The sequence below is a fragment of the Lycorma delicatula genome, chromosome 1 (genome assembly GCF_047948215.1).
Source record: "Lycorma delicatula isolate Av1 chromosome 1, ASM4794821v1, whole genome shotgun sequence".
NCBI classification, from domain to species: Eukaryota; Metazoa; Arthropoda; class Insecta; order Hemiptera; family Fulgoridae; genus Lycorma; species Lycorma delicatula.
In genome coordinates this window covers 389,669,270-389,692,884 of record NC_134455.1, presented here as the reverse complement: position 1 = coordinate 389,692,884, position 23,615 = coordinate 389,669,270, and the positions used below count along the sequence as shown (strand labels likewise).

Below are 23,615 nucleotides of genomic sequence, written 5' to 3'. Positions count from 1 at the left end.
CGGTTTACTTGCGTGAGTGAACCCGATGCCACCAGTGCTATCGGGAGTGATGCCGTCCATGTGTTGGATCTTAATGGAAATAGTAGCGGGTACTCTAAGGTGGTGTTTGGTACCTGCAAGGTACTTAGACAGTTAAGAGTCTGAAGGTAAGCTGAGAGCAAGTCTGGTTCTAGCAGAGAATACCAGGCCTGAGTTATTGCTTGGTGATGGGATGGAAATGAATGAAGAGCGTAGTTTTATCGTGGTAGTAGATTTCACCAAGAGGGAAGACTCCGCAAAGCTTGAGTGTTATTGAGCATTGCTTAAGATTAACGCGGTGACAAAGCTTGACTTGACAATGGTAATGCGACAGGTAAGTGACTTCGGAAGTCACTTACCCGTTATGTCGAGTAACGAGGAAGTTATCGAGTATGTCGCAAGGAGAGCCAATCGGAGGTACTCTTTCCGGCTGATGGCGGATAGTGCTGCTAAGCAAACAGCCAGGGGTGGAGACAAGGGTAGTGTTCAATGAGTAGATATGGTGCCAACCCTAAGTAGGACTCTAGTGGTTAGAGCCGAGGGTCGTTCTTATGCAGTGGCCGTTGCGGGGCTTTGCTGGACAATAACAGAGTTAAAATCTGCTGGATCTGCCGTATCTAGGGTCTCCCCTAGATCATCGGAGGAGCGCTGTTTCGTTGTGGTCGACCACCATAAGCAGTGTTATAACTGTGCATGGGAGGGGCACCTGAGTAGGGATTGCAGTGAAGTTCAAGTAGCTTCACTGCAATCCCAAGTAGCTCTGGAAGGTACAGTGCCTCTGTTTAACTGGGATGAAGTGGGAAGAGGGCTTCTCCCCTATGCCAGTATTGTGGGGTCGTTCACTCCTCAGAACATGTTATGCTAGGGTGTCACACAGAGATGAGTTTGGGGAGTTACGGGTCGGGAATGTAGTCCCTAAGATGCTTGTCTTGGAGGTAGCGAGGCGGGGTAAAACTGCCATTGTTGAGGCTATTGTGTGTGGAAGAGAGGCACAGGACAGCGAGTAGGAGTACCTTGCATGGGTTGTAGTTGATGTAGTGCTCTTTTTTGGTTGGGGCTTGTGTTTTATTGTTGTGTATTTCATTATTATTTATAGTATTGTATATATGTAGTCGGGCAAGATTAGTTTCTGTATGTATTAAGTGTATTGATTTTTATGTATATGCATGATGTTGCATCTTTGGTATTTATGTATGTATTTTGTGTATTTTATTAATCATGTTTTCATTCATGTATTATGTAGGTGAGTACTCAGGTCGGGGCTTATGTTGTATTGTTGTGAATTTTATTGTTTTATTTTTGCATGTTATGTGTTTGTCATAGTAGTTTTTAGTATATTATGTACAATTCTCTAAAAAAGTATATGTAAGAAATTACGAGTGTGTTAACTAGTCTACACGCACACACACACATATATATATATATTATATATTGTGGCGCGTAAGATTATTTCAGTGTATGAAATTGCACTGAGCAACTAATTGCAATTGTGTGGCCGATAATGTCAGTATGGCCATTTTGCGTAGGTGGCGACCTCTCACTGGGTGGGGACTGACTAATGCTTCAAAAGTGGGTACAGTCCACAGTCAGTACAATTACAAAAAGAAAATAGATCTGTGTTACTTTCAAAATCATAAAATCATTAGTTTGGAGCATCTGTGTAAACGGTTAAAACTGTGAATAATAAATACTCTTGTTTATGTAGCTATCATATAAGTCTTCTTGAAAAAAGCATTTTTGAATAAAAAATTTGGTGATAAGATTAATGTTTTAAAGGGTTGAAAAACACCTGAAATTTATTACCACCTTATTAAGTAATACAGTAATTAATCGTGCAAATTTTTACAAGGGAATTTAACAGTTCTCGAAAGTGGCCAAAATTTTAATAAAAATATTTAAAGTTAAAATTGGCTAAAAGTTTCAAAATAAATTGATTTGATAATTAACATGGGGGGAATGTATGATCGATCAAAGTTTCAGTTATAATTGCGAAATCATAGATCAATGAAATTATTCAAGAAGACAGACAAATTATAGAAAAATGTTTTGATGAAATTAGTAAGATAAAATTAGTAAAGATAAACCGCATAAGAATGTCCCTCTGCTCTAACCACTAGAGTCCTGTTTTGGGTTGGCACCATATCCGTTTGTTGAACACTACCCTTGTCTCCATCCGTAGCTGTTTGCTTAGCAGCTCTATCTGCCACCAGCCGGAAAGAGTACCTCTGATCAGCTCTCCTTGCGACATACTTGGCAACCTTCTGAGAAGGCATTTACCCACCGCATTACAGACTTGGCATTGATTGCTAAGTCAAGCTTTGTCACCGCATTAATCTTAAGCAATGCTCGATAACACTCGAGCTTTGCAGTCTTCTCCCTTTGCGAAATCTATAACCACGACAAAATTACACTGCTCATTCATCTCTATCCCAACACGAAGCAATACCTCAGACCTGGTATTCTCTGCTAGAACCAGACTTGCTCTCAGCTTACCTTCAGACTATCTAACTGTCTAATTACCCTGCAGGCATCAAACACCACCTTGGAGTTGATGTTTAGACAAAAATGGATCAAAGAATAATTTTCATTTCATTGTACTATAAAATGCAAAAATTCATTCAAATGTACGTTGAACTACCACTGTAAAACATGAGTGAGATTTGATTACAGCTTACCAATGGAATTAAATAAACCAGATTTCACATACGGAGGGAAATTAAGCATTATCCAATTGACAGAGGTTTATTACAAGGAAAAATAGTCAAGATAGTATGAGCTAGATTAAAAACTTAAAGAACTACACCTTCAGAATTTTTAACTATGTATAAACTGGTGATAGCAAGAGATCCTGGTGCTTCGCTGCTGTTGGTAGGCTTGATGAAGATAATCTGCTGAAGACGACATTGACCGGCGAAATATCATGGTGAGAAGTGGCTGCCTTGGTAGAGGGTATCCTCAAAACCAAGATGGCACAGGAATTATTGCAAGAGGGCTAGCATTCATATGACGGATGGTGAGGGGACAGCCTGTACCAAGGAGGTGGTTGGGGGCTCCCTTGGGGTCGTCACTACTGTCAAGGTGTGCAGGACTCTCCAACCCATCGGCTTGGAGCCGACAATGACCTGATATATAGTGTTGCTGACATTGGATGTAGACAGCGACCTCCTCCTCTTATTGTGGTGTTGTAGATCAAACCCCGGACCCCTACTAGACCGATTGCTCCACAAGTGAATAGATGTAGAGAGGAAGGAGTTCCACTGTGAAAGGAGGCTACATTATCGTGGATAATGTGTTCTGCCGAAGCATGCATGATGGGCAGGATAGGGATAGCCTGCGCATGGAGGTGGTTAGGGGCCATTGGGTCGCTGCCACTGGTGATATGTGTAAGACTCCCAACACCGCCCTGTGTGTATAAACTGGCAGTCAAGAGGATTTCTTTTTGAAATTTATAAAAGAGTTTTATATATATTTGTGAAATCAATCTCCTAGACTATTATAATTATTAGGAGAGATTTCTGAATTAAATTATGGAATGTAAATTACATCCAGGAATAGACACTGATTCTTACCACAATATAGTTAGTTGTGTCTAAATGTAAGGTGAGGTACAGAAAACAAAGAAAAAATGGGATAATAAAGACCAAAAAAAAGAATGATATGAAATAAAAATTGGGACAAACATAAGGACAACTATTACAAAAAACAAGATTTTACAAAAAATGAAGAAATAAAATTAACAGAGGAAATAATTTTAATCAAGAAAGCGACTTCAAATAGAAATATGTATAAAGAAAATTACATATCTTACATTGACGTTTGAAATTTTTTCCACTTAACTTTAGCAACTGATAAGCACAATGAACACTTTTCTTAGGATGTGTCAGAGATGGAAACGTGCTTCCAGGGAAAATGGTCTAAAGATGCTTGCCGATTATTGTTGTGGAATGAAAAGAGTTGTTCCTGAGGATGATTCAGAAGAAAACTAAAGAAAAACAGATATTAGGTAAGATACTTTAGGCTTTATAATTCATTAATCAGGTTTTCTTTAAATTTGCGTTACTAAATAACCTGAGCTTTGATTTAATTTTGGTTAAAAAGTTAAAATTTTTGTTTAAATTGAACATTATTGCGTTTTTTAAATTTTATTTGAATTTTTTGATTGTTTATTTTATATAACCGCTTAGAAGAGGGGGGGTGTATCTATTAAAATGATTTATAGAAGTAAATTTGATGTAAAATCAAGTCTGTAACACTTTTATTGAATGCTAGGAGAGAAATTATTTGAATTGCACAAAAAAACAATGGTATTAAAACCATTTTTTTGAAGTGTAATTAATGGTAATATTTTTTAACATTACGGTGAACAGAGCAATTTGTTTTTTTTTATGAGGAAGAGTAAATATAATTTTCTGTTTATTTAAACCAAATGTACAACTTTTTTTTGTAATGTTTACATAATCATCACAAAATAAAATAAAATAATAAATAAATAAACAATCTTCCTGACGAAGTCAAGAAGAATGAATTAAGGTGATCGATATCTATTATTAAATTTCACAATATTAAGATATAATTTATTCTGATAAAAAATGATTAACTTTTGTCGCTCTTATGCTAAGGGGTTTAATATACTTTTCTTTTTTTTTTTATTTACAGCTGTGTTTGCTATGATTTCAGCTTTTGTTGTTCATTAACTTTACAAAGGAATTTGAAACGATGAGAATGAAATTTTCACCAGATTACAGTTAAATTATTTAATATTTTATATGTTCTCGTACGAGATAAGTGCACCGTTCTACGATCATAAGTAAGTACAATATTACTTACATTTAGTAGGAAAAAAAAAATGTTTTATTTTTCAGTAAAATCTGTTAATAGTATTGCAAAAGAGAAAGCTTTCTTTGAAACCCTTCTCGATCTTGGTGATCTGTTAAAAATAAGTAAGTAGTCTCTTCATGTTTTATGTAAAATAGTTGTACACTAAAAACATTATTCTTATTAGTGCAAATCTTTTTTTCTGCCCGGCATTACGAAGAGATGTCCAAGATTGCCATCAGTTTTAGTGGAAATTCTTGTTAGATTTAGAGTTCTTTTTCATCTTTATCTTAATTGAAATCGTGCATCTATGTACGACTCTAAATGTTCATATAATAATTATGAATTTGTAGTTTTAAAAATTCCTAAATGATCTCTTCAAACTTCAAATAAATTGAAACGATACATATGCACAAAAGAACTGTATAATGTATTGTATCTCAAATTAACTAGTATTTATTTCTGGTTTGTAAAATATAACTTTTCAAATAGAAGATTTTTTGTTATGACATACCATAATTTATTTTCACCTGTCTGATGGCGTGGCTTAGACCCAGTCTAAATTAACCCTCCCATTGCCAAACTTTTCGACACCTTTATTTTACCAAGCAGAGTATTTTGACTACCCCAGTACTACTTTGTGATTTAGTGTAATATTTGTTTTTAGATTGTTATTTTCAACGAATAGCTTTATTTAGTTTTGAAATACAGTTTTTCAAATAATTAAAAGTATTAAAAACTGAACGTAGAAGCAAAGTACAATAAATTTTATATCATTCACAAGAGAAATTCAATAATGGACACCTGTAAAATTAAAAATGTATACGTTTTGGCTGTCATTGCAGTAAACTAGTGCTTTGCCTCAAAATAACAAATAACATTTTTGAACTGTTCATTCAGGTACATGTTTGCATAACATGCGGTTCACAATAACAGTTACTTCTTTGTGTATATTACAAACAAGTTTCTTGCACATTACACAATAGAATCGTGGAGGTACTCCGATTGTTCAAGTTTCACTTCCATATAAAGCTATACTCCAAACATATACTTTCAAAAATCTTTGATTTAAATTAATTTTTGATGTAAACAAATTATGTTTCTGAATGTAGGCTCGTTTCGCCTGTGCTATTCGGCATTTTATATCGCTCCCGCTTCGTCCATCTTTAGTAATTCTACTTTCCAGATAACAAAATTCTGCTACGTCCATAATCTTACTCTTCCAATTTTTATATTCTTCAGTGGTCCATCTACATTATTTCTACTACGTTTAATTGCGTAAAACTTCTTCCAAATCGTTCATTGTTTCTTCTAAATTTTTTCTACTCTCGGCCATAATTAGCATATCATCAAAAAATCGTAGCATCTTTATCTTTTCACCTTGTACTGTTACTCCGGATCTAAATTGTTCTTTAACATCATTAACTGCTAGTTCTATGTAAAGATTAAAAAGTAACAGAATAGGGAACATCCTTGTCAAACTCCCTTTTTTATTACGGTTTCTTTCTTAATTTCTTCAATTATTACTGTTGCTGTTTGGTTCCTATAAATGTTAGCAATTGTTCTTCTATCTCTGTAATTGAAACCTAAATTTTTTAAAATGCAGAACATTTTATTCCAGTCTACGTTATCAAATGCCTTTTCCAAGTCTATAAATGCCACGTATGCAGGTTTGTTTTTCTTTAATCTTCCTTCTATTGTTAATCTGAGCCCTAAAATTGCTTCCCTTGTCCCTATACTTTTCCTGAAACCAAACTGGTCTTCTCCTAACACTTCTTCCACTCTCCTTTCAATTCTTATGCAAGAATTCTATTTAAGATTTTTGATTTGTGACTAGTTAAGCTAATTTTTCTGTATTCCTCACATTTATCTGCTCCTGCTTTCTTTGGTATCATAACTATAACACTCTTTTTGGAATCTAGCGGAACAGATATACGATGTCTATAACGTATAAATAATATTATTATTATTAACTGATCAGAATACAAGATTTAATTAACTCATTTAAATAAACTTTCTTGGATGCTAAAGTAACATCTTGAAACTTCAAAGCCAAGAGGAAAAATGATCTGTCATTAACGGTGAGCCTTTATGGCGTAAGCCATACTGCTGGATTGAAAGCACGGGAATCTGTCGATTCATTCAACTACAGCCAACAAAGTCTATTTTTTGTGAAGGTAGATCCTTTCGATGGCTAAATTCTTGCTTGTGACCATAACTGTGTATAGACATCGACCGCAATGGTAATCGCGCAGCTAAAAGAAGAGTTGTTACACTAAATTAGTCTAGTCATAAAAGGGGAGTCCCTGATTTCTTTTAACTTTATTTTATTTTACCAATTATAAGGCCAAATTTGGTATTTTAAATTGATGCGAGAGTAGCCTACGTACATTTGACTAGGGACTAATAGCTCTATTTACGCTATTATCTATTTTATACCTGAATATAAGTTTTAAATATTTAACTTTAACAGTAAAATGACTGCTAACTAAGATGCAATTAGCAACAGTTCCAAAGACTGGACTGCAGGTCTATATGCCATGATTAGGTAGCCTAACGAGGTAGCACAAGAAAAATTAGTTAAAAAATAAAAATTGATTCATTAAATTTTAATCTCCCTCATCTAGAGTTGAAAACGATTTGTTTATTTACGTCACTTGTATGAAAGGGACAATTCTGTTCATACATTTTGTAAATTAATCATAGTAAACGATATTTTCTCATTAAAGCACAATAATTTTTTTGATTTATTTATAACTGCAAAATAACTGATGTTTTTTTTTTTGTTGCAAACCCCAGAAATACATATATATGACAAATATCAGTACGCAGGAACCGATCAGAATAGATTACGTAATTGTAAATTTCTATGTTTGAGTTTATTGTTCAAAGAACTTTTATTCTGTTAATCCATACATCGATTGCATTCATTGTAATTTTCCTTATATTATATAAGCCTTTTTTAATATTGTATCAAAAATGTATTCATAATCGATCGTTAGAATTGAAGTAATATACTCGTGCTTGTAATGAACCACCGTGACACATAATGTGTTTTTTCATTCCATTCTTTTTATATTCTTCTGAAGACGGGTGTAACAGGTGAAAACCTTTCTATATATTTTATCGATAAGAGATTGTAGATTGTTGTTATTATTATATAATTTTTATTTCTTTTTGCAGGGAAAAAGAATGGATATCATCAGATGTGGAAGAAATTTATAAATCATAAAGATTTATTATAATTAAAATTGTAATATTATCGTAATGTATAAGTTGTTTTTACTATGTTATAAGCCTGTAATGTGAAATGTATCACAGACATAAATATTGTTAGGCTGTTCTTATCAAGGTTTTGCCACGGTTTCCCTTGATACAAGAGGGCAAATGCCGGAACAGTTCATTTAGTTTTCCGTGGTATTTAATCTTTGATACTCTTATTCAAAGCTAAAACAATAAAAATAAATATTTATTTATAATTTTATTTTTTGTAGTTTTTTTTTTATTACCTGCTTAATGCCGAATTAATGTGACCCCATTTAACCACTAAAAGTTGAAATTTAGCTCAAATACGTTTTACTTCCTTTACTTCGTACAAGGAAGTAAAAGGGATTAATTTTCTATCGGCTAGATGGCGCTCCGCCGTATTACAGCAACCGTGTCCGTGCTGCATTATAAATCGGTTTCAAAACAAGGGGAATGGAAGAGGAGGGCTGATCGCACGGCCACCAATGAACCTAAACCCCATTAGATTTCTTTTTGGGAGGGCATGTAAAAATCATTATTCGGAAAAAAATCCGCAACATCAACCATCTACAGAAGAGGGTTGTTGCAGTGCGACGGTAGCAACATACATCCACACGTGGATCTAACTTACGAAGGATATCTCTACAGTAAATTTAAAGTAAAGTTTTAAGCGATTCAACGGAACATTTTGGCTGATAGGTTATATATAGTAAATACAATTTGATGCTGTGTTAATAAATTGTACTAAATCGCCTGAGGTTGTGTTTATTTTTTAGTATACAATTTTTAACCGATTTTAATTTTTTTTTTTCCATTTAATTAAATATTTTGTGACACTCATTGTCATGAATTTATCACGGTTATGTATTTATCATGATTTCCCTTGATCTATCCAGGAAAATCTTGAGCGGTTCTTTTACTTTCCCGTCTAAATAACGCAATAATAGAGCTGTAGTTCTAGAAGGAAAAAGTATCGTAATCTGTCCAATTTGGGCATATGCGATTTTCGCCGGATCTTGACGTTTTCGCACCTACGGAATCCAAAAAAACAGGATGGAAATTTTCCGAATGTTAATGTTCGTATGTACGAGTGTGAGTTCGGTGTTGGCCTCTAAATCTTCGACCAGATCAACGGACCGATTTTGACCAAAGATGGTCAGTTTATTTCTATATATGGGGCGTTGATGCGTTAAATTTTCAACTTAAAAACTCAAGGGGGCGAGGCTGTAGAGCAAGGGCACCCTCAGTATCTCGAGATTTCACCTAATTAGTCATATTTTTTTTTTTAAATAAAAATATTTGCGAAATCGCACACCTCCACCCCAATAAATGCTTTAAACTACTGCTATACGAGTATATTGTAACGTCAAAGGTGAGCGGTAAAATTAAATAATATTTAAAGTGTAAAAAAAATAATTCGGACTGGCCGGGTCTCGAACTCGCTCGTCCGGTTAATTAAGTACCTGGTGTGTTAAGCCTCACAGCTGCAACAATCTTCCGACGGTATAAGCGACGGTATTATTACGACGGTATTTGTTCTGTAACTTGTGAAATACATTAGTTAGTGCAGATTGTTGCCTCTAGTACCGTCACACCTGCGCGAATTAAATACGGTATGCGCGCGCGCGCTTTAGTTAGAATCATTGAATTAAGTAAACGAATAAATATATTTAAATAAAATAATAAATATCTTAAATTAAGTTGTGTGTGTAAGCCGTGCATCAGAATTAGAAATAATGGCTAATTGAAGACTACAGAATAAAAAATTCACAGTCCACTTATTTTATTCTATTTCTATAAAAAATTATATTTTATTTATATATTTTTGTAATTTTTTTTTTTTTTTTAGTAAAATCAAAACTAGTAAACGGTTGCCATAACTTCCCCAGATTTCCTCTTGACTGATTTTTATTTCAAATACGCCATTGATATTTAGAGTACAATCGCGAAATATTTTTAAATATCGAGTAATAAAATTTGAGTCAGATTTGAACCCCTTTGTCAAATTACGTTTTTACTATAAAAATTATGCAGTATTGAAAGTATATCGAGGAAAAAATCAAATTTCTTAGTAAAACATTTTGTTTCCTAGTCGATCTCCCCTTTATCAAATTATACTGCTTTAGATTATTTATAATTTAAAAAATATATATATAAAGCTGTAATGAGGATTACTTGAAATTACAAAAAAAAAACCTCAAGAAGAAAATATGTTTCTTCAATTAAAATTTAGATATGCTTAAATTCAAATAGTTGGCTGGCCAGGTAAAATTAAATAAGTCTTGTCTGGTAAGGTAAAATGTTTTGCCTTAATTCTTGCCAGTTTGGTAAAATTCAGCCAGACTGTAGATCCAAATAAAAGAGTAAACGCGATGGTTTTTCTTTTCTTTATAAAATCTGAAGTGAAAAATCGAAAGAAATTGGTTTGAGAACTGTATTTTTAGTAGTTTCTGAGAAATCACCGGTTAAAAGACAAAAGATGTGTACATTTCCCGCATTATGCTTCCGTTACTGAACCGTTTCAAAAAAAAATTTAACATAGGTTGTTTATTTAAAAACAATTAAATTATTTCATTCTACATAAACAATATTACTGTGTCGATAAAATTTTAAATTATACCGATTAAAAAGTAAAAAAAAAACTCAATTTCCTGTATCCTGTTAACCGTGTAAACAAATATAAATCATTTTCATTAACGCCTTTTGAATTGTGAATTATTATATATTTAGTCGCTTAATTTAGTTATCTCGATATTATTTCATCTGTTTTTATATTTATGGACTTTAATCGAACCTAACTTTATTTTTTAATCGATAGTGAAATTTGTCATGCCGACCTGATTAAGGTTTTACCACGTTTTCCCTTGATCCATCCGCACAAATTCCGGGACAGTTCCTTTTTTTTATTAATGAAATAGCGTATTTACGCGTTCCCGAGTATTATATACTCTTATATAATATATTATTCTACACTAATCGGAATAAAAAAATTATTTATTAACTTAATTAAACCCCAAAAGAAAAATTTATAGAGGTATCTTTTACTTTCACGTCTCGATTGAAAGTAGATGAATAACTTTAGGCGACAGAACAATCAAATAGTGTAGTGCGGTGGTGTGTAGCTTTTATTTTATATATAGTCAGTTCGATTCACGGTAAGGGTGTGACATTTTTTATCATATGATCAACATCTACATTGATTCACTATAAATGTTGAATATCTCTCTAGAGAGACTAAATTTGAACCGCAGTTCTGCTACGTCAAACATTAGACGCGGGTGTGCGTGCGTGCGAACTCTTGCATTACTGATAAAGACATATACACATATAGTTTTATCAAGCTGTAACATTAGATTTTATTAAATAATAGAAAGCTTCATCAACAACCTCTTGTAAATAAATTTGTACCTTCAAAACTAGATTGTATGTTAGTTAAATCTAGTTTTGAAGGTACAAATTTATTTACTGTAATACATAATTTGTGCTAGATTTAAAAAAATTCAGATTATAATAAAAGCGAAGTGTTTAATAAAAAAAATTAAATATAAATAAAATAAATGTAATAAGTAAATTCCTTATAGTAATAAATGCTTTAATAGAAAAACAATAGTTCGATAGGCAATGATAAAATAAAACAATAATTTATAAAATTGTATCGTTCATACGCTGAGAGGTAATTATTTTTTTGTTTAATTTTATTGGGATGACGCATCGAGTAAAGCCAACTTGTCAGTCTGACTACTGTGATGACGGTGCGGTGAGAGGGGGGAGATGAAACAAATGCAGCAGGTGGCTAACTTCACTCTGATTGGCTACCCACGTACAGTACTGGTCACGCGATGGTACAACAATTGAAAGAGCGGGTCCCGCTCTTTCAATTAGCGGTTTTTTATATTTTATTCTTAATCTGCACATAAAAATAATTCTTAAGGCGACAACAAATTCAAAAATCAATAAATAAATAAAAACCATCAAACGGTAAAGCGAAAAGTTGCGTGTCTTATTTTATATTTTTGACTTCATTTAATTTAATTGTTTTATAAGATAACTCAATTCTCTATCGCGTAAGGAATTTATTTATTAAAGCGCGTCAGGCTGTTAAACTTGAACCTTTGTAGTCGGCTGGAGTGAGTAATATTACATAACTGTGTTGAACAACGGGCGCTGGCCAGACAGCGCGGGAAGGAACTTGTTGTGATCTTAATACGCATTATTAAAACAAATATTCATAATCTATTTTATATTAAACAATTTATTAATCTAAACTGCCAACAAATTAATATCCGGTTATTTTTTTCTCTTTATTTATGAAATGAATTTTTAGGGTGTAAAAATATTGAGCCTATCTGGGATTAGGGATTCGAAACCAGAACCTTTTGCAACATATCTTTATTTTCAAACGGTTTTTTTAATACAAGAATCAACAGTGTAATTTATTTATTAATCTATCTTATTGTACGCATTTTAAAATGTAACAATTGTATTTGTTAAAATGGAATATTTGAATAGATGAATGATTTATTAAATACAATGATACGTAGTTTGTTTATTTTGTATAAATAAGGAAAGGAAAAAGACGATTTTCGAGTTTAATATCGCACTCAATAGTCTCTAAGGGGAGGTTAATAAAATCTTGTGTGTGTGTGTGTGTGTGTGTGTGTGTGTGCGCGCGCGCGCGTGTATGTGTGTGTTTTAAACGATGGCAGATTGTGTAATGGAAAACTGCTTTTTTCCAACAAAATGTGGCTCTCTACATTTTCATATAGCAATGATGGAGGCGCCTTCCTTGTTAAAATATTCCGGAGGTAAACTAGTCCCCCGTTCGGATCTCCGGGTGGGGACTACTAAGGAAGGGGTCACCAGAAAATTAAAAAATAACATTCTACGAGTCGGGGCGTGGAATGTTAGAAGTTTAAAAAAGATTGGTAGGCTAGAAAATTAAAAAAAAAAACAAATTGTTAGGGATGTAGGATGTAGGGGGTATACTGAAATGAAACGACTAGCACTAGATAGGGAATCTTGGAGAGCTGCATCAAACCAGTCAAATGACTAAAAACAAAAAAAAAACATCAGTAACCAACCACTACACAGCCATAATAAAAAAAAAATAATAATAAATGTATTGTCTGACGATCAGTTCCGTGAATCTGTCGACAACGTTGATTTTGTTGTCCTTGGATGATTGCAAGAAAAAAAAACAGTAATATAAAATTCAACTAACATGTTTTCAAACACTTGCCGAAGGTCACATATTGCTGGATGACAACTGGCATACACACTACCCAAATTAGTTTATCACGTACAAACTGCTGACACATCATAATTTGTAATATACTGTACGGTTAACACGCGCCCACACCACCATAACATGAGTAACACAAAAGAAATTAGTTTTTTCTTTCCAGAATTTTTATTTTTAAAAACAAATGTTAGTAAGCCTTAACATAGATATTTTTGTCTAAAGTTTTTAATCAACGAACAAATGTTTTATTTTTTCTAGTATTTCACAAATATATTTTTTTAAATTTTATTACAATTTTTTTTTTCTTATATATGTAAAATTTTCCACCCGTATCAGCTTCCCCCAATATCTGTTGATGATACTTTAATAATCGATTAAAAGTTGTCAAAAATAGTTGTAATTTAATTTTTTTAAATTCCACTTTTTTGAAGATTTTTTCTTTAATATGATTTTATTCAAAAATAAATTTGATAAAATAAAGAAATAAAGGCGTATTGTTTCAGAACAAAACATTTTAAAAGTTTTTCAAATAACAAAAAATATGGAAAGAAAAAAAGTTTCTCATAATTTGTAATAACCTATCGTTTTTTTTTTTTATTTACAGTCGCATCAACAATTAAAATGCTGATATCCGTGGTGGAGTGGTAGCGATTCAGCCTTTCATCCGGATGTCCTGAGTTCGAATCCCAGTCAGGCATGGCATTTTTTCATATGCTACAAATTTCCATTATCATAGGGCGAAATGACTAACACAGTCGATGCCCTTCATCTCAAAAAAAAAAAAAAAAAGAAGTCATTGGCAAGACTGGGGTGTAACAAAAATTGCAAAGGATTGCTAAGTGAACCGGTAAACGTGTAGTCTTAAATAGACTCAGGCCTACCGCGCACCTACCCCTCGGGGTTGTCTAGTGGTGAACTCGTCATCGCAAATCAACTGATTTTGAAGTCGAGTTCTAAAGTTCAAATCCTAGTAAAGGCAGTTACTTTTAAACGGATTTGAATACTATATTCAAATTGGGTATATTCAGTCGGGTTTCAATTAACCAAACACCTCGGAGACGGTCGACCTGAAATAAAGTTACTAGTAAGCAAGTTTCTAGTAAATTCAAGTTACTAGTAAACACAATTATATGAACAGCTGATTTATATTAGGTATTAATACCTTTAGTTTATTGTTGCCCCGTGAGACGTAAACAAAGTTTTGTGAAACGAGTTTTTGTTGTGTTACAAAAATGAGTGATACTAATTATAAGCAACGTTCTCCGATCAAGTTTTACGTTAAACTCTGTTAGAATGCTACTAAAAATTACCAAAATTGAAAAGGGCATATGGAGATGACGTTCTGACACGAGCCCAAGTTTTTAGATGGTTTAATGCATTTTCAGATGGCCGAGAATCAGTTGCGGACGATCCACGCTCTGGAAGATCGTTAACGTCAAAAAGTGACGATAATGTAGAGCGAATCAGAGACATGATATGGTACGACCGGCGATTAATCGTCAGAATGATTGCAGAACAATTAAATTTGAAGCATATCATAGTCCGTCAAATTTTGACAAACGAATTGGACGTGAAAAAAGTTTGTGCAAAATCGGTCCCAAAAAACCTCACTGTTGAACAGAAAAACAACAGGGTGGAAGTGTGACGTGATTTTCTAGAGCGAATTGAAACCGATCCTGATTTTCTAAAAATATGTTATTATTGGTGATGAATCTTGGATATTTGAGTACGACCCAGAAACAAAATGCCATAGCAAGGAGTGGCACACTTCAAACTCATCATGTCCCAAAAAAAGCAAAAATGAGCAGATCAAAAATCAAAACCACGCTAATTTGTTTCTTCAATAGTAATGGCATTGTCCATAAGCAGTTTTTGCCTACAGGACAGACAGTCGATCAATATGTTTACAAAGAAATTCTTGAAAGACTGCAGAAAAGAGTTGCTTGCATGAAACCAGCCATCAAAAACAACTGGATGCTGCATTATGAGAATGCACCTTGTCACACTTAATGAGTTTTTGACAAAAAAAAGCATTCCTATAGTTCCTCAACCACCTTATTCACCTAACTTGTTCCCTGCAACGTTTTCCTATCCCCGACTTTAAAAAGCATCTCAAAGGACAGGATTTTTGAACAGTAGAAAACATTTTAAAAAATGTAACCGACTCTCTGAAGGATATTCTGGTTTCTGAGTTCCCACACCGTTATGAAGAGTGGAAAAACCATTTGAAGTGTTGCATGGCTTCCCAAGAGAATTATTTCAAAGGTGATAGAGTCCATGTATAATTGGATTGTAAATAAAAAGTTTTTCTGAACCGGTCTCATTACTTTACTTACAAACCTCATATATCTACCGATCTGACAGCCAAAATACATCAGAAAATGCTGAAAGACATTTCCTGAAGTGATCCAAAGATAGTGATCACAAATGTCCTAGACTAAATTACAGTTATACTATTTCACAAGGTTTTCTAACTGTGATGAGTTGAAATATGGCAAAATAGGATTTTTCTTGGTAAATAATTAGATTTTGTTTATTTATTCTCAACTGATTAATTCCTTTCAACATGAATATTTATATTATGAGTATTATATTTGGATAGTTAATAAGAAATAGTATGCGAATGACTGCAAACACCCTGTTCTTCAACTCTACTATTGCTTGTGTGAAGTGATCTAAAATGACTTTAAAAAGAAGAAGTTTGTAACCATAACAGACTATGTAAAATCAAAATTAATGGGTATCTATAAATCTATACTATTATATAAGAGAAAGAGGGTTTTTGTTTGTTTGGGATAAACAAAAAAAACTACTTGATCAATCGCAGCCAAATTTTTAGCCATGTTTCTTGGCATGAGAAGGTTTTTAGATATTTCATCTCGAAAGATCTCAAAAATAAAATATATATATTTTATTTTTGCAAACTCAAACGCGTGTTTGCGTTTCTATCACTGTGTAAACCGGGTTTGAACTGAATGATTCAAATCAATCTAATTATATTTTTATAAAAATAATAGAATTAAATTTACATTAAATAAAATAAAATAATATTAAATAAATTAAAATAATTTCTGTTTAACAATAATGGGCTTCCTGTGGGAACTGTGTGTGAGGCTAGACTGATGAGTTACGCAAACACCTCGTGAGAGGCTAGACCAATCTTCACCATCAACTGGTAACAAATGGAATGCTCCTGGGGCACTGTTTTGGGAGGTGCAATGGGATGCTATTATAATAACTCTCCACACAATTTTATAATTTTCAAAATTGTAACTGGGTATTTGTACCGCATTAGTTACCGTAGTTATTATTATTCTATCTTTTGTAATTTAGTTTCTTTTTCAGGTTTCTATACAGCCTGAATACTATAATTATTATTTATCGGTATTATTCTCACAACCATGAAGATAACGTACACTGCACGGTTCAGGGGGTGGAGCTCTCTGGGTAGATGGGAATGGTGACCAAAGCAAGCTTTGTGGCTATAGGGTAGGCCTCACAGCCCCAGGAAGCCCGAGGAGCCCCTGAGTTGGCTCCAGGATTTGTCTGGGCTGACCTGAGCCTCAAGGTTCCAGGTTCTGGTTAAACGGCTAATTACTTCATACTTTACATACTCATATAATTAAATATAAACTGTTTTTTCTTTTAATATGGACTTATTTTAAATTATCTGGTTTTCTTTTTCAGTTGGATCGACTTATTCTTCCTTGAATTATAACTTCAAAAAGCTTTTTACTATTCAGATATTATCTATTAAAGATTATGTTTATTAACAGAAATAATGGGCGATGTAAGAGTAATATCGCTTATCAGTATCTCACGCCTGATTTAGTTAAAATGAATGAGTGCCAACTGCAGACCACAGTTATTTCAGCTGGAACTTGTCATTCGTACATTTAAAAAATCTATTTACTAAAAAATGTCTCTAGAATAAACAAAACAACCTAGGAAAATACTCTGAATTTCCTAGGTAACATCCTAGGAAAATGTCCTGCAAAATTATGCAGTCTGACAATTTTGTGCTCATTTTCTCTTCCTTCACTATTGTGAATTTAAAATAATTAATTATTATTTTTATTTTTAGTAAAACAAGTGCAAAATCTTAAGACTACATAATTTTACGATCCGCTTAAACAATTTTACCTGTTACAGATGAAATTGTTTAAGTGAATCTAAACAAATAAAAGTGAAAATGTTTGGCGATTAATCTGAACAAATAAATTTCAATTTTGTTTATAATAAGAGGCTTAATTTTAATTTAATACAACATAATTCAATAAAACAAATATCTATGGGGCTATTAATGATTAGAAGTTAAAAGGCTGCCGTTTTGGATTTTCAAAGTTAATTATTTAGTAGAAGATGTTATTGAGTACACATACACCAAATTTTATTAAATTATTACAATCATTCTTAAGATATAAATTTTTATTGAAAAAAAAATGGTATAAAGAGGGAAAATTAAGTGATTTGGATTGTTTTTCCACATGAACTTTTTTTTAAATTTTGATGTCCTGAATCAGTCTAAATTTTTCAGACACCTCCCACAACACTCTAAATAAAAGAATAACTTTTATACATGAAATAAAAGTAAGACAAATTTATGAAGATGCTAAATATATTAAGTATATACAAAATACAAATTTAGAAGATGGAAATGCAAATAATTTAAGTACAACTTTTTGTACACCTCAAACAATAATAAACATAATTCAGAGTTTATTAACTAAAGTAATAATTACAACCATTTTGGTTTTATTACTTTTGTAAAAGAAAATCTTACAATTTTGTTGAAAATAAATTGATGGAGAGATATTTAAAAAGGCCAGCCATTTGTTAAAAATGGAAACTGAAGCATAATAAAGTAAGACATTATCATTATTCACTTTTAATTATAATGATGATTTTATTGTTTGTAATATATATGCACAAATGTTTCATAATTAAGACTTTTAAAATTGTTACTTTATCATATCCTAAAATACTAATAGGAAGATGTTGATGAATTATTTTAAATATAGTTTAATAGAATATAATTAATTAACTGTAGTTTAGTGCAAATATTGTATTTTTCTTGCTCTTGACAACATAACTGCTACATAATGTATATTAATCAATATTATATTATAATAAGACTGTTTGCTGTCATATTTTTGTTTTTTTCGTGGTTGTTCTAGGACTAAGTAATATGCATTGTAACACTGGTTGTATAATGGTAATTTACAATAATATGCTTCTGAAATAGTTAATTTTACTAGCTGATGTAAATAATTAAAATTAAAGAAAATGTAAGACATCCTTAACAAAAATAAAATGAAAAGTTCAATAACATTATTTAAAACGGTTAAAAAAAGTTAGATAATTAATTATATATTGTGACTGACATTTAATTGGCTTAAAATAAATCAGTTTACTTTATTTTTGAAATAGGTTCACAGTTATACATTTAATGCTGTAAAATGATAAACACAATTAGGCTAATAAATATGTGAAATTTTACAGACTAATAATAATTTTATAGACTATAATAAGCTGGTTAACTAATAAACAGCTTGTTTGGGATATAAAGTACTGAAAGATAAGATTTGATTCAAAAGATAAAAATAAATAATCTAAAATGAATCAAATACAATAAATATGATTTTAAAACATAGCTTTATCAATGTAACTGAAGAAGTTAACCATATTTCTTCATGAAATCAGAAAAAGCTATTAAGTAAAAATACTTTATATCTAAATGTTTGTGAAAAGGCTCTTAATACAAGTATTTATTTACTTTTCTTTTATTTATTTTATTGAAGGAAATAAATAAAGGCCAAAGAGCAAATGAATTCAGTGTGAATATGAAAAATTCCATAAAAAACAATAAAACACTAATCATCGGTTTGGTTAAGGAAGCCAAGGTTACCAACTTATTATCTTTTTCTTCGTCTTACAAGAAATATAATGAAGATAAGAGACCGTGGAAAAAACTGAATAATGAATTAAGAAGAGCAACACAAAAAACAAAGAAGAAATGGCTTTATGAGACCACTCACATGAAGAAAATTAAGAAAAAACAGGATGGTATGAATTAATGTACAAAAAGGTAAAAACAATAACATGGGATAAGTGAAGAAAAGGTACACAGACACTAAAGACAACACTCTTAATAAATATATATACACAAAAACAGAACAATGTCCACAATGAATACACATTTAAATCCGACATAATGTTTAACCACATTCTAAAGAGATGTTTGCTAATATAAAAAAATTGCCAATAATAACATCAATTGAATCCAGGATGAAACAATGGCAGTACCAGTCATTGAACATGACCACAGGAACAATTAAAAATATGTCAAAATTTTAAATCTCATCAAATTCTGTTCAAAAGTTTATGTTTTCAAAGAAAAAAGGTTATCACTGTTAACTTTGATACATTAACAAGATATATAAAACTAAATAATATTTTCTGCAACTTTAACATTATATTCCTTTTAATTTTTTAATGTATGTTTTATAAAAGTGAAAAAAATGTTAGTAAAATATTTGATACTGAACAACAAAGGCAATTTACCTTTCTAAAATAAATAGCTACTTAATCACCAAATGGAAACACAGGTAAAAGATTTTCTTATTAACAAAAACATAACTTTTATAAAACAAAAAACAGAAGTTCAATAAAATACTCATATTTAAAAGAAATAATAATTTGCAATTATATCATTTAAATAGAAAAAAAAATAGTCTTCTAATTTAAAAAAAACAAAAATTAGTCTTCAAAAGAATCAGCAACCCCCTCTTCAATTTTATTGGTACTTAAGCATTTTTATTTTGTATTTTTATAAAGTAATCTATATATATAAATTTTATACAGTTTAAACTTAAATTACAAGAATAAAAACATATTTGGCTAAGCTAAAAATGGTAATTTTTAAAGCTTTATAAGTGTGTAAATGTCAAAACGTTTAGCTTTTAAATTTTCACAATTCTGCTAATAAATTAACGTTCACGTAATTAACATTAACCTACGTCCAAATAACATTATTTAATAGTGTATTATTTTTCTTAATATAAAATATTATTATCAGAAGTACTTACGTAGTTTATATGTTTATATGTAGAAGTCTTCCTAAACTGTTGATTCATATAGAACACTACTTAACACAGCGAATACGCTAGAGAATTTTATTAATTTTAACTACGGCTCTGTATGTATAATGGAATTTATTGAATATGACAACGTTAATCATTAATAACACTGATACTAGATTAATAACTTATCAAAAACTTGTACGTATTAGATAAGTTAAAATATAAGTTTTATTTTTGGTTTTTACACAGATAATGGGGAAGCAATTAATAAACATATATAATTTTTCTTCAATGTAACAGTACATATTTTGACACATTCAGTTGCTTTGACAGATTGCAGCAAGAACCAAATGGTATGGGACGAAAGCAGAATCTGATCACACATCAGCTTCCATATACAATTACGCAATATACGCTTTTAATGTAAAGATTACTTTACTACTACGTCACTAACATTACGTCACTACTAACAACAAAGTTACCGTACTTACATTTTTCTTCAACTCTATAATTGTTTAAAGATATCTTTTTATATTATTAATGTTGAATCATTTAGTTTCAATTTTTGAGTTAATAGTTTTTTACATTCTATACTTTTAAACTACTTTCGATATATTTATTTAAATAGAAATTTTTTTAATTTAATTAATAATCTTTTACAAAAAAATAAGAATTTCTAATTGATAATTAGATTTGCTTTGCTTTAATCCTTATTATTTTCAATTAAAATTGCACTATCTTAAATAAATTTCAAAGATTTTCTGAAAAAAGAAGTTATGACTTCAAAAATGTAATCAGGTATACTTAACTATGCTACTTTCTAAGCTGTTAATTGCCACCTGAATGGTTTTAACTAACGTTTAATGATTTTACATTCCAGGTATTCTTTATAACTGTATTTGAAAATATATTAAGTTTCAAATAGTAATTAAATATGCCTCTAAGCACCTCAGTTTACCTATGCGGCTGCGCCGGGGCCGGTTTCTGAACTACGGTTACTTCCTTAAGCTTTGAGGCAATATTTTCGAAACCATTCACGAGAGCTGTGAAAGCTGCTCGGAGGAATTCTAGACGAGGCAATAAGCTCTCCTTGGTAGCTGCACTGGTACTCTTAGGGTTTGCTAAATAGGAAAACAACCCTTTTATTCCGTTAAAACATCATGCATGGGCCAATGGGGCAGAGCTACCAGGCCTGCCCCCGGCTTGTGAAAACTCTTCAATGATTGGGTTCATACCCTCCCGGATGGTCACCCCTACATCCATTTTCGAACCAAAATTATCTGAACCAGTGTTCGAGGAGGGCGAAGGAGAAGGCGAGTGAATATGTGTGGCTGCATTGTCTGAACGTGTGGGAGTTCCTGGATGCAGTTGCTTTGTCAACCGGCATCCGTAGTTTACTTAAGGAAAAAACTCTTACCGCATTGTCGTGGGAAGCTAACCCTGAGTACGGCTGACCACCAGCTAATTATTATGGCTCCAAGCGCTATAAAATGGTGGACTGGTCGCTAAGCTGTTCGAGGTTCAGTTGCCGTGTGTGGCACAGACATTCGGTCTTATGCTTTAGGGCGACCGAATGGAGTGGTAGCGGGAGAAATGCCAAGCAAACCAATATATATATACTTTTATTTTACATCAATATATTTTCTATATACTTGTGTGTGTGTGTGTGTGTGTGTGTGTGTATATATATATATATATATATAGAAAGCTGAGGAATGTGCAACAATATGGTTAAATTAGAAAGTGCCACGATTCTATCGGGTAAAAAGATTTAAAGAAAAAATATTTTTGGAAAATACGTGAGATAAAAATATTAACATATGCACATAAATGCAATAAAAAATAAACTAAATATGAAGAACCACATATGCTTGCGCAGATATTACTTTCAAAGTATACGGTACTTGTTTTGATGGAAATATTTATTATTTTCGTTAAAATAGGACGAAATTAAAAAAAAAAATTTTAACAGTAATTATTTCATAGAAAGCTTAGGATCACTGAAGGGGAACATAGTTTAATATAATGTACTTCAAGCTACACACACACACACACAGAGAGAGAGAGAGAGAGAGAAAGATTTTATTAACCCCCTCTTAGAAACTGTTGAGTGCGTTATTACAGCCGAAAACCGACTTTATTCCGTTTGTTATTTACGCACAATAAATAAACTATCTGACATAGTAGTTATTAAATCTGTGTCTGTTCAAATATTTCATTTTAACTATTGCAATGTCAAATTTTTAAATACGTACGTTACGATAGATTAATAAATCTATCGTAACGATAGATTTAATAATATCATATTGATTTGATTTAATAACATTTAATAACATGTGATTCTGTGTTTAAAAAAATAAACCGTTTGAAAATAAAAACATGACTCAATATTTTTACATCCTCTTCATTTCATAATTAAAGAGAAAAAAAAAATAGATATTAATATGATATCAATCGAATTAATTAATTATTAATGACGAACAGATTATGAATATTTGTTTTAGTAATGCGTGAAGACGATAACCGTTAATTGCCGCGCTGTCTGGCCTGCGTCTCTTTGTTATGTAATGTTGTGTAACCCTTCCTCACTCCATCTAAGTATAAACGTTCAACGTTCAAGGTTAGACAGGCTACCACGTTAATACATCCCAGAATAGAGCAGAATTGAGTTTGCTATTTTATAAAATAATTAAATAAAGTCAACAATATCAGATAAAACGTTCAACTTTTCGCTTTCGTTCGCTTTCACCGTCTGATTATTTTTATTTATTTATTTTTGAATTTGTTATCTTTATATGCAAATTAAAAATGAGGATATTAAAAAAAAATTCGCTAATTCAAAGAGTGGAACCCAATACATTTAGTTTTTTTAATCTGGTTAAACTGTATATGTGTGAGCTGATGTCTAAGTTGACAATCGAACCCGAGACCTTCAGCGTTTCAATCGGTTCTTTCCAACATATTAATCAAACTTGTTTACAGATGATACTTAAGTAAATAAAATTGAATTGTGAAGAACAAATCGATTCCGTAATTAATATTCACATGAATATAAGCAATCTGAGACAGAAGCATTACGCAAGTAATTATTTGTAGCGACCAAGAGTCAATCCCGGGGCTTTAAGATCATGAATAGTGTTTTTTAAAGACGATACTCGGATAAGCATATTATATGTGAACTGTCTCCAAGCTGAGAAAAAATCCGGACAAAA

At 31.8% G+C, this 23,615-nt stretch overlaps 1 protein-coding gene across 5 annotated transcripts in view; it reads right to left on the bottom strand.

Moving 5' to 3' along the window:
* Positions 1-23,615, bottom strand: part of LOC142317350 (uncharacterized) — a 119,072-nt gene that overhangs the window by 66,925 nt on the left and 28,532 nt on the right. The window contains exon 1 of one of the 5 annotated variants that reach the window (XM_075353835.1): positions 20,410-20,657. The exons of the other annotated variants lie outside the window; for them this stretch is intronic. The gene's annotated coding sequence lies outside the window, so the exon portion shown is untranslated. Of the gene's footprint in view, positions 1-20,409; positions 20,658-23,615 lie in introns of those variants that run through there. 5 annotated transcript variants of the gene reach the window in all.